Raw genomic sequence first — 15,285 nt, forward strand, 5'->3', positions numbered from 1 at the left:
TGATTTTTTTCTTCAATTTTTAACAAAATGCGGGAATTTTGATCATCTATGTATACAGGGTGTTTCCTAACTACGTGTAAAAAATTTAAAGGCGTAATCCTCAACTGATTTTGAGTCAAAAATGTCTAAAAAACATATGTCCGCAAACGCTTTGTTTCCAAGATACAGGGTGTTGAATGAAAGACGTTGAAAAGGGTTTTAAAGGTTTCTAAAGGTTTAGTGGTATTATTATAATTAATAAAAAGCAATTCTTATAATTAATCATTAAAGCATTCCCCCAAAAAATTGTCTTTTCTAAAATTCAAACACTCAAATTGAGTCATTTTGGAAATAAAATCTCTTTTTCTTGTCACATTTCAACACCCTGTATCTTGGAAACAAGGCATTTGCGGACATATGTTTATTAGACATTTTTGACTCAAAATCAGTCGAGGATTACACCTTTAAATTTTTTACACGTAGTTAGGAAACACCCTGTATAGGGAGCCCTAACAAATGCACTCAAGTATGGAAGAAGGAACTAACAGGGAAGTGCAAGTTCGATCATTTCTCTATTCTTCAACTTCATTTCTGGAACATCGATTTGCAAATAACGGCTTTCGTGGATGCTCTGAATTTTCCAACTTCAACCAAACTTTGCTACATGTGTTAATTGTTGTCCATTGAGCTTTTTCATGAGAAAGTTGATTCCGCAGTTCCTTAGTTGATTTTTTGTTTGGCAAAATACATATGCCTGTGAAACCTCTTCCGAAGTCAATGTCGAATTTGGTCCAGGAAGTTGTCACGGATACGTGTAAAGCTCTCGATGAGAAGCTTTAATACTATTTTTGACCTCTTTTGCATGTTTGTTTGGTACGATCGTGGCATCTGCAAAACCAGTTCGTAAATTTAGGATTGCCTACTAGAACCTTCGAGCTTCCTACCGTTTAGTGAACAAATTTAGCCTTTTTCAACTTACCTAAATCTTACTTTTTCCATTGCACCTATAGATATCATCCAATTACTTAGTGACTTACTTTATTCAGCAGCAAGTCACATTCCAAAACTATTATCATCCCTATGATGATACACACATGACAACAAAAACAGGCCATTTACATACCTTTAGCATGGCCGTTAAGTTAATATATGTAGGTGCCCTATCATAGGGGTGATGATTTTGTAACAATGTGATAAGTAGGCCTATACTCGGTTCAACCCTTGAGCCTGACATCTGCAATATTTGCACTTCTTTTTATTGGAACTTAGAGGTGGAACTGCAACTATAACATGTGAACTGTTCCATCTATTAACAGGACGAATCGCAATATTGATCTGTCCCGACCGCAAGACGTGCCGGAAACTGGCAGAATTTCGGTGATTCAAGTAAAAACTTCCCAGAGATGCTCATTACTCCGCCTACATACGGGAAGTGCCAGAGCTGTTGTTCTTCGCTCTGCTGGCAATCTAGAGGACATTGCTCCGCCGACAAGAAGTGCCAGAGGTGCTTCAAATAATCAACAGCACCGGAGGCGTCTGGTGCTCCGCCTATAGATCTTCAGAGCTCCGCAGCTTCATAAGCAGCGAGGCTAAAAAAGTAATATTGCACTATCTCTAGTGCATAAATTAAAACGAAACGTTGGTCAGTTTCCTTCAACTATTTTGGGGTAATTCTAGTGGACAGATAAATCCTGGATCAGCAAAATTTTAGGTTCCACCGAGACTTGAACTCGGATCGCTGGATTCAGAGTCCAGAGTGCTGACCATTACACCATGGAACCTCTTTTGGCAGTCGGACTTGCGAACATAACTACGTTACAGTAATACGCAATAAAGGAAGCTGTACGCGAGTTTAAAAATATAATTCTAATTTTAGAAGGTCAAATTTAAGTGGGCCGCTTTTGACCTAAAATGTTAGATTTTTAACCGTTTATTTGCAGAGATTTTTTTGCAATTTTTAATTGACGTGAACTTAGACAAACCTAATCAAAAGTCAGTTGCCCTTTGGTCAGAAAGTTCAATGGTGTTTTTTTGACCAGCATACTTCTGATCTCTAATCGTTCCAACAAATTGCTCTGCGCATACGCTAATTATTGATATTACGTGTTTCACACGCTTCAGTTTAACTTCACTTTCCAAAAACTGCTCTTTTCACCCCTTGCTAAAGCACAGTTCGAATTAAAAATGTAGAGGGGTGAGCTTCTTGCGAACATTATAGGGACTTATGTTACCCAGTGCGGCTAATTTATATGCAGAGAGGAAGGTCCAGTTCTATAGTTGTAAGGCCAGATAAATCAAAGCCCAAATTGGGGTATGGCCCCTAAAATTCTAAGCCCTCCGATATTATTGAAGCCGGTTCCTCTAAAACCATGGCTATGGAATTAACATTAGGTGGAAGAGTGCATGTTGGGATATGGCAAAACGCACATATAGATCAGTTGTTTTTCAAGTAGTCATTTATGAACTAGCGTTTGATCGTTCGTTTATGAGGTTTTTTTTAATGGTTTTAATGTAGCTTATAATATTTGTAAATGACACGCGTCAATTACTTGATGGATGTCACATATGACTTCCATAATGTAACAGTAATGTAACATGTGGCACTTATCAAGTAATACATGCATAAACTGCGAAAGTGATCTTTGTCGTGTTCATTAGGATAACCCAGGAGCGAAAGTTTTGGCCAGTGATAAAAAATAATTACCAAATTTAAAAAATAATCAAGTTTCTCTAATATTATTTAATTTTGTTTAAATACAACGATACGACCATTCAACAACATTCTTATCAACCGACAATTCATATTTGCAGTGAATCGATTTGACCACGGAAAAAACAGCAAAATGAAACTAAATCTAAAATTATTTTTTTCAAGATAATCAAAATCTCTCTATACACACAATTCAATTTCAGGAAAAAATGATATTTCTTCCATTGACTTTTTTTCGTAAATTGAAATTTTCCATATCCGCATTTATTTCTCTCTATAGCATTTCTCTATATTGCATCGATACACCCCTGTAGCTCTCAGCACTGGCGAAGCTTTGGCCAGGGTGGTTGTTCAGTGGGAACGTTGCGGCCTGCCCCGAGGCGAGTCCACACGCGCCTCGACTCTCACGGGGTGAGTCATGTGGCATTGTGTATCCCGAAAGGGAAAAACGGGGATGATCATCGGCGGCATTAGGGGGTGGCTTTGTAAAAAGGACAAGGACTGATTCGGATTTGTTTTTTGTTCGATCCGCGGGCCCCTTTCCTGTACTATTATATTTGCTCTTATCTGCAGTAATATGTTTATACGTATTTAGAATTGACAATGTCCAATATATGATTGTTTGCATGTATTGTATTTACATGTAACGTCTTGATAAGGCGAGCTCCATTACTGTTATCAAGTCTAATAAGTATAATTAATTTGTTAATTATTATTTTGCCAATTTCGTATGATGATATTTTGCTGGCTTTTGCAAGCATCCAGGTTCCATGGTGTAATGGTTAGCACTCTGGACTTTGAATCCAGTGATCCGAGTTCAAATCTCGGTGGAACCTGACTTTTTTGATAGCTGCTCCACATTACTTCTTCGAATCCTGTTTAGGTCCTGTAAAAAAGGAGAAATTTTTTTTTCCATTACGCGCTGGAAGATAATGATTATTTCAGATTAATTTCTTTGCTCCTTTTGACCGCACTTTGAAATTTCTAGAAACCAGCGGAAATAGACGCAGTCAAACCATTAACCACGGGAATCGGTTAAGCAGCCCTATGACTGAACCCAACTTTATATCACAACTGTAAAACTATTACCGAGAGAAGAATTTCAAGCACGCTGTTGAATTTTAATTTAAAATCGATAAATTCATGTTGTTTCAACTCTTTTTGTAGCTTCGACAATGGCTGAGATGGACCGCTATGTCCTGATTAAATATTTTTCAAAAATGCCCTGCATTTTCAAAACGTCTTAAGCTGGTCGTGAGACAATCTCACTACACAATTCGGTTTTCAAATCGGACCTGACAATGGACAGTTACTTCCTCTAACCGCATAAATCTATCGAAAAATTTCGATTTTCGATATTATCTCATATACACTCTAGTGTCTGCTCATTCATGTAATTACTGAATTCATTGCAAACAACATAATTGTTATTTTCACCAAAAATCGTACAGACATGGCCAAATCAGTTTTATTAATTATATTATTAGTGCAGTTCATTTTCGTTTTAAAATGTCATGAACAGAATCATACAAAAATTTTGGTTAGTACCTGCATAAATAATGATTGAAAATGGAAAATACCTACAGTAGTGGCTAAAGTTCTAGCAAATTTTCAAAAATATTTTTTCAGAGTTAATAATTTATCTTAACTTATGTTGGTAGAATGTTCTCCGTGTGACTCCTATATAACAATAAAAATAAAACGCCAGTTAAGCAGTACAAGAAAATATAAAAAATTAAAACCTTTTTTCCTCTAGACAAAAATATAGCAATTTCACAAAATAAATTTTAAAAAATTTAAACAAAATATTTAACAAACTATATCGAAATATTAATATATATATATTTTTTCTTCTCTTTTTTTTTCTTTCTCTTTTTTTTTTCTTGAGGGAAACGTTGGCATGGATACATATAATAGTGTAAACTTGGGCAGAAAAACCTAGCGGCCAATAGCCTATTTCCTAGGAAATAAAGATTGTTATTAATATTATTATTATTATTAATATTTGGCGTAACATCCCTTTTCCCTGATAACCTCCTCACATCTTTTTGGCATCGAAAGTAACAAATTGGCAATATATTGTTCATCGACCGAGCTCTAAGCTTCTGTAAGGGCATTACAAAGCTGATCCAAATTCGAGTAGTTTTTAGAACGGATTTCAGAATCGACATATGTTTTCTATGGAGTTTAAGTCGGGCGACTGCGAGGGCCAAGGTAATACATGAAGTTGTTCTTCTCTTAAAAAGTTTTTTATTAAGTGTGTTTTGGGTCATTGTCTTACGGGAATATGGAGTGCAAAGGCATTTTTTTATCCATGTAAGGAATAAATTAGGTTAGCAAGTTGTCTTTCCATACGGATCCGTCCATAATCCCATTAGTTCGATAAAGTGGACACATGTCATGTCCAGAAAAACAGCCCCAAACTTTTATGGAAGCACCACCTTGTTTCATAATCAGCAAAATACATTTTTATTCGGTCTTTTACCCACAGGGCGTTTCATATAGGAAATATCGTCACTTGTAATCTAATTAAATTTCAATTCGTCACTGAAGACTACAATTTTGCATTCCTCAAGTTTCTAGTCATGATGCTGCTCGGAAAATTCTAATCGGGCCTTGATATTTTTCTTTGAAAGCAGTGGCTTTTTTGCTGTCCGGCGTCCAGATACTCCGCCTTCTGCTAATATTCTCCTTACTGTTCCTGAACTAAAGTTTAATTGGCCAGAACTGGATATTTCGTTTAAAATTAGCGTTGATGTCAAAAACTGATTTATTTTATTCAATCTCACAATGATCCCTTTATTCCTTTTGTTGTTTTTTCGGCCTCTCAATATTTTTCTTGGGTTTTAATGATCTAGTTTCTCTAAATCTTTTAATTAATCGCGATACAATGGATTTATTTAATACCAAACTTCGAGCTATTTTGCTCTGTTTCTCTCCATTTTGATAAAATCTAAGTAAAATATTTCTATCTTCTAAAGGAACTGTTTTACCATGACCCATTTTTAATGAGTGTCCATTAACATGTGTAACTAAATTTTAAGCAGTACAAATATTAAAGATACCTGTGTCACAATGAAATTTCATCTTCAAATACCTAGAGTTGTTATATTTTTATCCAGTAAAAAAATTATATATTCCGCTAGAACTGTTTTGTCTAGTTCTAAAACGTTATTGCATACCACAATGAAAATGCTTTAGTGAAACATATATAAAACATATTGCAAAACTGTTCACCATTTGTAAAGTTAAGAAAAATATTTGCTGTTTTTAAAAGTTGCCATAATTTTGTCCACTAATGTACCTAATTAATGATTTAATTTACTATATAAAATGAAATTTTTCGGCTGATTGAGAAAACAAAGTTGATACTGGCCAACAAGTGCTGAAAGGTCGGAAGATAAATTTAAGTATCACATCACCATATAGAGGAGAAAAGTGGTGATGGGAATGTAGAGACTCTTTCATTTCAATTTTTTAAATATAGTTAAAAAAAACTTGTAAAAAAGGAAATCGTGAAAATGCTCATTTCCTCAATATCTTCGGAAATCATCCGATTTATGTTAACTGAAAAACGTGACGTGCCAGTGATCATTAAAGTGCATCTTTCTTCCAATAATTGCATTTGCCCAACACTTATGGTTTTCCAAACTTCTCTAAGATATTGAGTTAATTTTTACAATTTGACGAGTTACTGCGAGTTTATTGTTGAAGCTAGAAAGAAATTGTTTATATAAAAGTTTTATATAAAAACGTACATTTTTACGTGATATTAGGAAAATTAAGTGAATATCATAACTCGAAAAAATCATTCAAAGTTGAGTTTACTAAATGGAGCCTCTTATATATTAACGTATATTTGGATTCGTCAATTTTTCCTTTTTGAAAAATATAGAGGGTGGCTCATTTAGAACTGAAATATTTTAATTTGAATTTTTTTTCTAAGGGAAACTGCAAAACTCGCTAATTTTACTTTTAAGGGGTACATTTGTAGATCATAAATTCGTAGTTGTAACGTCATCGTCCTAAACGAAGTGGCAACCCCTTCAAGAATCCTAAATAGCACGAAAGGGTCAAGTGGCACATTAAATCGAAAGTATTTCAATTTTCTTTACACTCGTGCTGAATTTCGTTTTCTCCACCTTTAAATATTGTAAAAAAACCGTTTTAAAACATCAGTAAGATAAATCGAAAAAAAAAATTATCTTCACTTTATAATAATAAACTCATGAATATTAAAAAAATTATGTTTATCATCGAATTCTTAAAATAACCTGAAGGGTTTTGATGGCATCGAACAGGTAGTTTTGTATCGATTTTACTCTGATCAGAATTGTTTCGCGAACTTCGTCGATTCATCCAACGATACAAGTCATCACGGTTTACACCACTGCAGAGAGGATAGAAATTATCAACATCTATATCAAAAACACTAAAATAGTCCGAGAGACTGCAAGAGTTTTTAATGGAAAGAAATCCCGGTAAGGATCTGAGCCGTTCGTACGTGACGAACTTAATATCTAAATTCATGGAAACTGGATCCATTGCTAACAGAAAACATGAAAGGCGACACACCGTTACCAACGAGGCCGCACAGATCGCAATTTTGGGACATCTTGAACTGTATCACGTAAATCAAGAAAAGGTTAGTTCAAGCACCCGAGAATTAGAAGCAGCATCAGGTATTCCACGTAGTGGTATTCAGATGATCTTGAAAAAGCATAATTTCCATCCATATAAGATGCTTCTCATTTATGAACTCGATGAAGCGAGAATGCTGATCGTCGCATGCAGTTTTGTGAGGTGATGAATGAAAACATTTTGATCAATTCCCATTTTTTATATTCTAAATGATTTTCTCACGAATTCACATTCTTTTTGAATAGTTTCGTCAGCAGACATAATTGTAGATATTGGAGTGATGTGAATTCTAGAATTCTGAGAGAACGGAATTCACAATATTCAGAAAAATTGAATGTTTGGGCTGAGATTTTTGGAAATCGTATCGTTGGACTTTTCTTTTCTACCTGAAAACCTCACAGATGAATCTCACCTTAATCCGCTTCAAGATTTCATCTACCCTCACATTATGTATCATTAAAAACATCGATCGGATCATAAAGAATGATGTATTTTTTCGAACAAGAGAACACTTCATCATATTATGCAGATACTGCTCGTAATTTTTTGGATTAAAATTTTCCTGAATACTGATTTATAGAAGAGATTTCATTGATCGGCCCCCAAGATAGCTCAATTTAACACCTTTGGATTTTTCCTTATAGATGCATTCAAAAATTGTTTGTAAAATGAAATCTACCTCATTAGAAGATCTTCGCCACCGAATATTGATAGAATGTGTTGAAATAATTCCCGAAATGCTACAAAATGTTCGAGAAGAGGTTGAACAAAGGCTTTATTATTGAATGGAAGTAAATCGGTCGCAATTTGAAAATTTAAATAAATAAAATATTATTTAACAATTAATTTTTTTCTATTTATTTCATCGATGATTTAAAACGGTTTTTTCATAATATTTAAGAATGGACCAAAAAATATTCTGTTTACTTGCAAAGAGAACTGAAATATCTTTGATTTAATGTGCCACCTGACCCACCGTGCTATTCAAGGTTCTTAAAGGGGTTGCTACCTCGTTTAAGGGGATGACTCTACATCTTCGAATTTATTATTTAAAAATGCCCCCTTAAAAGTAAAATTGAGGTGTCTCCGGGTTTTCCGAAGAAAAAAATCTATTCGCGATATTTCATATGAACTGTCTTAAATGGGTCACCCTGTATAATATGTCAAGGGTTTGTCCAGTAGTTTTCGTTATTCAATTTAAATAAAGTATTGAAAAAGCGAAACAGCCAAAAATTAACACGCCAATGTATTATTTTTTACTTTTATGTGACATTTGCTTATTTATTACTGATCATTCAATAATCAGAATAATATAAAGTAATGTCTAATGAAGAGGAAAAGTTCGTAGCTGTTTTGCTCAATTCACAAAAATAATGTAAATGTTAATGCAGCTTGGACTGAATGCGCTCGTTTACATCTGGAACTTCCTTTGCCCTCTCAGCGGAGGACCTTCGTGCAACACAGCAGAAGTAAGATATTATTAAATTATTTAACCATTTATGAAGTGTGTATAGGCAAAGCAGGAACTATTCTGTGGCCTCCAAACAGTCCAGATGTGACTATTATAGATAGTTTTTATGAGGTTACTTAAAACCTGAAGTTTATAACGGCATTAGTGCAGACTTCAATGAAATAGAACATAAAATTAAACAGTGCATACACAATTTAAATAAAGTAAATTCTGATTTTATTACAAATGCGATTTTGAAGCTTAACAAGGATTGTATGAAATGTATAAATAATAACGATGGTCACATTAAACATTTATGGTTATTTTTGTTTCATTTCTTGTTATTTGATTAGTTTGAGAAGAAATGTTTCATCGTAAGTCAATATGGCGTTAATACCGACAAGTGTTTATTTTATTGTAGGGATTTAACCCATTTTAACTCATCGCTAACCGCTGTATCGAGTCGGTCCGCCATTAAGCCAAAGAGGCGCAGCCTGTTCTTTCCATTGAAATATTTCGAAAACCACTGGAGGAAAGCTTGACATATGATTTATTTTTGAAACGGGAAATATTTACGGAATTGGTAATCATACCGTAAACAGTTTTTGCTCCGATCGTTCTGATTTTTTAATATGTTATTCTAAAGGTCATTTTGAACAACTTTTCTAAAGGGACAAGGGCGCGCATATGCCTCTTTCACACTTTTTTTTAGGTTGGACATTTTTCCAAATCCAACTGTCTTACGGGATCGTGGAGCGAATAGGGGTGCTGGGTGGGGTAAGGTGAGGTAAGATAAGGTAAGGTGAGGTAAGGTAACACATTTCCATTTTTCATTCATTATTTCTCTATTGAAATTGCAAAGTTACATCCACCTCAGTAAGGAAATTTATTTCATTTAGTTCAGGTTAGTTCAGGTTAGTTCGGATCACCTCAGTAAAGGAAATTTATTTCATTTAGTTTCAATTCTTATCGAGCAATATGTTTTTCATTTACTTATTTTGATCAGAATTTATATATTTTTTTCAATTGCGATTGCAATTAAAATAAAAATTTAAAATTTTTGCGTATCTTTCTTGCGCAGGGGCCACGCTAGTATTTTAGTCGATTAAGTGAAGTGTCTTTCGGGATTCATGGAGTGAATTGGAGTGCTGAGTGAGGTAATTATCAACAACGTTTCAAATCTTTAAAGCAACAACAAAATATTACATACCCATAGTGAAGCAGTTTACCCCACCCAGCACCCCTATTCGCTCCACGATCCCGTAAGACAGTTGGATTTGGAAAAATGTCCAACCTAAAAAAAAGTATGAAAGAGGCATTTGCGCGCCCTTGTCCCTTTAGAAAAGTTGTTCAAAATGACCTTTAGAATAACATATTAAAAAATCAGGACGATCGGAGCGAAAACCGTTTACGGTACTGTTACCACGAAATTCACACATGTGTGAAGGGTCCCATTAAAAAAAACTTAACTTTGATTGACTTTTTCGGGTTCCGATGTCAATTTTCCATTTTTAATGTCATATAATGAAAATGTTTGTCACTACATGGAATTTTTTATATAAACAACTTTTTTCTAGTTTCAATAATAACCTCGCAGCAAGTTGCGCAAACGTAAAAAAATCACCCTGCACATTTCGTACTTACGCCTGGGTGTCTTAAATTCTAACTCAACTTGGAGATATCTGACACGAAGAGACGTGTAAAGTCCTTTGCGTGGAGACCACACTGTGACTTTTTAAAGCCTTATGTCTTGCCGTTGGTCTAAGTTACAGCGAAACCATGACGACGCCGGTTTTTAATTACGGGCCTGGATTTTTTTTTATCGGTATTTCGGATGGCTCCTGCGCATCAGGGCCGTATTACCAGAAATCAATAGTAAGATATACCAAAATCCAAAAAGGTCAGAAGAACGTGATTAGAGTCACATGCCACCTGTTCAAGATCGGCAACATTTAAATGCGCCGTTACGATTAAAGCACAGTTTCATCGTCATTATCGCATGTAGAACGACAAAGCAACTTTGAGAATGATTGATACTGGCCAATAATCTCTCCTTATTTGCAATATTCTTTATCAAGCACATGTGTGAGTTGTGTGTGTTTGACAGCGACACCCCTGTTCGATCGGGTCCGCTCGCAACAACACAAAAGGGCCATTGGACTGTGAAATTCGATGAAATGTGACGGCCTGCACACATGTGACCGCTCTCTCTATCTGACAGCAAATCAACCGAGTTGATTTTTAAAATCCTGATAATTAGATCCCCCGATTTTTTGTCCCTCCTCGTTATTTATTTGATTTTTTTTCGGGAGAAGTAGGTCAAACCTCCTCTGGCAATGTCTTCCTGGAACGTTTGCGGGCATTGTGTTATCAGCCACGCTTATCGCGCTTATGGAGCTACGCCTCGTTATTTAACGCAGTGTTTACAAAATATTTGAAAAATACTAAAATGTCCTGTGGTGCCTACGACATAATATTTGAAAACATTTTAGCTATGCCCTAATTCCTACACGGTACGACCGTAACGTCCAACAGAAGACCAATTTTACAGTCTAATTGACGGCTGTAAAGTACGGACAATAATAAGTCAGCCCATGCTCGTGGCTTCTGTGAAACTTATAAAAAGTACGAGGCCGTAAAAATGCCTTTTTTTTGTTTTTTGTGTTTCATAGAAGGCAACTTTCTTTTTGATAACTATTTCATATCGTAAATAACGTTGACGTCAATGCGAGGGGTCTCTTTTTCACAAAGCAATTGAAAACGGAATCCGGCTGCCACAAGGCACATTTTTCTCAAAGTAATTGGTCAAGGAATTCCCTATCACTAGTGCCCGTCCAAAATAATCAAACGTGTCACTAGTCGTCAGCATTCGTAGTTAGTTTTAACTCCCGTGCAGTTTCACAGCTACAACAACCCCAGCTGGTTTAAGGGTGGGGTTCCAAAAAAATGAAAAAATTGTCTCGATCGTATGGGAGACATTTACACGTAATAACAACAAAACATTCAAATTATCCGATAACTTGTCCGGTGCGATTAACGTAAGCTCCATATGAGTGTTCGTAAGCGTCTCTATCGCGGACATGTCCAATCGCGATTGCGCGGAACTGCCCTGCATGGTGGGATTTTTGCGCTTTGAACAAGCGGCAGGAGGTGGACGAAGGTATGATGTTTGGCGATGATCATACGGCCGGAATCACACATCCTCGATATGAAGGTTCCCCAATTACAGAGCTCTGGGTTGGTTCCATCAATAGTGCATACAAGTTGCTAAGCATTGATTGTTCCAAATGCTCCCTCGCCAGCAATTTCTGAAGGATTTTACTGCTGACCATTGATCACCATATCCACTTTGTGATGGTCTGTTTCATCTACAGCACAGGAAATGTTAATGATATTACGAAAGAATTCGGTCGTGATATCTAGAAAATGCTTGACTGTCAAGATCGGGAATTTAACGGCTATAAAAATATTGACCAGATGATTGAAAATTTAGACGGAATTTACGTTGATTGTGAGCGACTTCTATGCGAAATTCCTACGAAGAGGTCTTTATAGCCCAAAAGTCCCGTACATTCAAGTGCAGCTTAGGAGGGATCTTCGCAGTTTAATTCACTGGTATTCTTGACGTAATAACCTTGTCCAAATCTGAAGTTTGTTTCACAGGGTCGGTCAGAAAAATGAGTCAACACTAAACTGGATGCAGAAAACATCGAAACATTGTGATTGTGCTCAACATGGCTTATACCAATGTCGCTGGTTTAACAGATACAGCGTGTTCAACGTTTAAATTGTATTCTGAAATTTCTCAATAATTAAGTACTGATAGTATAAATCTGAAAATTGGTAGTTTTTTGATGTGATAATTACGAGTTTGATGATCATCCTGACGTTGCTCCCAGAGGGCGCTAGTTTCACCGTATTTTTTAAGCAATTTAGAACATTTTTTTTAAATCTATTTAAGCCATGCTTAATGTAAATCTCGAACTTAAAAGAACGCTCAATTCTACAAACAAAATGGTCGTCTAAACTTATCGACTTTTCAGTTGTTTGCATTTAGCACGTTCGTTGCATTTTGCTATGATTTTTTATTCTGAAAAGATAAAAATGAACGAAGACGTAATCAAAGCCATAATAAATAACAATACCAATCATCGGTAACAGTGGTAATGACAAACTTCAAAATACAGGGTGTTTCCTAAGTACGGTACATAACTTCGGGGCGTATTTTACGGCTAAAACAAAGTTAATTTTTTTATAATTTGTTAAAATTTGTTTAAAAAATTACAATTTTTTAAACAAATTTTCACACCCTGTATTTCCGCAACGGAGCATTTTTGGGATATAGTTTATACAACAAAATTAACTTTATTCTAGCTGTAGAATACGCTCCCGAAGTTATGTACCGCACATAGGAAACACCCCATATTTTAGAATGCGCTTTCTTAAATATATCTAAATTTTAAACAAAATTTTGCATTATTTTTATGTGTATTCTTGGCCTCTTATATTCTCTCCTGCAACTGCCGAAGAGAAATAATTTCTTTCCACTAACTAAATGCCTCAAATTTAACCGCACCGAGAAGTCCAACGGTTCAGGTCTGGACTTCTCGGTGGCCAAAAAATTTACATCCACCGAAAAGGAAATGTTGATGTAAATATTGGCGCGCTGGCAAGACGAAATTTGATTGGCGCTCCGCCGTGCATCAACCAGATGTTTCCTCTTAATGCGGGCGGTACCTCTCCTCGGAGCTCATTTAGTTGATGTTGAAAGTTCGGGTGCCGAGATCAAGTTAGATTGGATGTGAATTGCTGTAAAGAGGCTGAACCAGCGATTCACGTTAGGTCGGTGTGAGTCGATCCTTGTAGAGTCAAATTATTTTTATTCATAAGGGTGGGACCTAATTATAGCATCAAGAGTGACAAATTCCCACGTCTCATGCTTATCACAAAGCATTAAAAATTTAAATGACACTACAAAAGCATAACCCAATTTACCACGGTTTGAAAAATTGAATGATGCCACTAAGGTGGTTTTATTGGGATGAATTGCGAGCCCTGGCGAATGTAGACGGTAACATGACAAGCCACCTTTTGTTAAGGGTCGTATGTGCGAATAACAAGAATCCCTGCGTATTTATAACGGGGTTTGATGAAAGGTTGACTTGTTTGAGATAATTCCTAAGGGTGTTAGATACAGGACCTAGAATACTAGAAAGTTGCATATGTACACAACCCGAGAAGCACTTTTGTGTATCCTTACACAAAGAAAGGGAGAGAGTAAAGTGCAGTCGAAAGTGTCGCCTTTTTTAAGTCTTTAACTGGGCTCTTCTGCGTTTTGCCTAATGACCAGCCCTATTATAATTCCGCCAACGTTTTATGATTTATTTATGAGATTTTGTTGCGTACACACTGGAGGCTTATGCGGTATGTATGCTGACCTGTCGAGCTTTTTATTCTATTCACTGAGAAAAGCGTGGGAGACTTTTTGCCACAGTCATTTAAAGAAATGGCGGTGAGGATTAAATGACCACTCGTATTTTGATCCGAAACTCCTGAATCGGGATCATGGGCAATAAATTATGGACGTTGATTTGTAAACCTTTAAGATTAGGGATCTATGATGAATGGATCTTGTGCTTGGGCACGGAGCGTCTGTTGTTCGAGAGGACAAGCAAAGTGTTTTTAACAAGACTTAAGAATTGGGGATTTACATAATTAAGTGCTAGCGGGCCCTAAAGGGAGCTTAATCATTCTTGGTCCATATAGCAGGAGCCTACGCAATGGCACGCATTCAGCATTATTTGATGGTGCAAAATGATTCTATTTAGTACTGGCACATTGAAAACTGAAACCCTGAAGAAGTCAAATTTTATAATGATTTTCCCCGCGATTGTAATTTGGCGAGTCACGAAATGAATTTTTAGCATTGTACCATTCGGATTGGACGTGGAGCTCAATGGCGCTTTTCAAGTTGATACTGGAAATTCGAGATATGAAGTGAAGATGAGGTTTGCGAAGTCTCCATAATCTGTATTTTTTACTATACAAATAATATTATTAACGCAGAATAGTATTACTTGTATTTTTCAATCCTCTTTGCAACGAAACCGACGTATTAAATAAATTCGTTTTCTCTTCTCTGGGAGGTACCTCATTAACAATTCCAAAAAAATGTGTTATGTAATAGAAAGTCAAAGCTTCACGATTGGGCTTGTCATGTAATTTTAAATAACTTTCCTTAATGCATGTTTTCTCTGCAATTAAAAATAAAGGCGCTTTTTCCATTGGCCCTATTGATAGTTTTTGAATCTCCCTCATATGAAATGAGATTTACAAACTTTGTAAATTGCATTTTGAGCTTGACAGGATGCACAAATTTCGACCACTAGTAAAATTTTCTGATAAATTCACACGAAAAAATTCCCATTGGTGCGTACTCCCTGCCGGTCACTGCATATGGGTCAACAAGTTCTCACTGTAATTGTGGCATAAATGATAAGCTGCA

General features: G+C 35.9%; 2 non-coding genes across 2 annotated transcripts; one reads left to right on the top strand and one right to left on the bottom strand.

Annotated features, from left to right (window-relative positions):
• Positions 1–1,688: 1,688 nt before the first annotated feature.
• TRNAQ-CUG (transfer RNA glutamine (anticodon CUG)) lies at positions 1,689–1,760 on the bottom strand. Its single transcript has one exon. It is a non-coding gene; the product is annotated as a tRNA-Gln (tRNA).
• A 1,693-nt stretch (positions 1,761–3,453) lies between these two features.
• On the top strand, positions 3,454–3,525 carry TRNAQ-UUG (transfer RNA glutamine (anticodon UUG)). The gene has a single exon. It is a non-coding gene; the product is annotated as a tRNA-Gln (tRNA).
• Positions 3,526–15,285: the final 11,760 nt, after the last annotated feature.

The sequence above is a fragment of the Euwallacea fornicatus genome, chromosome 28, assembly GCF_040115645.1.
Source record: "Euwallacea fornicatus isolate EFF26 chromosome 28, ASM4011564v1, whole genome shotgun sequence".
NCBI classification, from domain to species: Eukaryota; Metazoa; Arthropoda; class Insecta; order Coleoptera; family Curculionidae; genus Euwallacea; species Euwallacea fornicatus.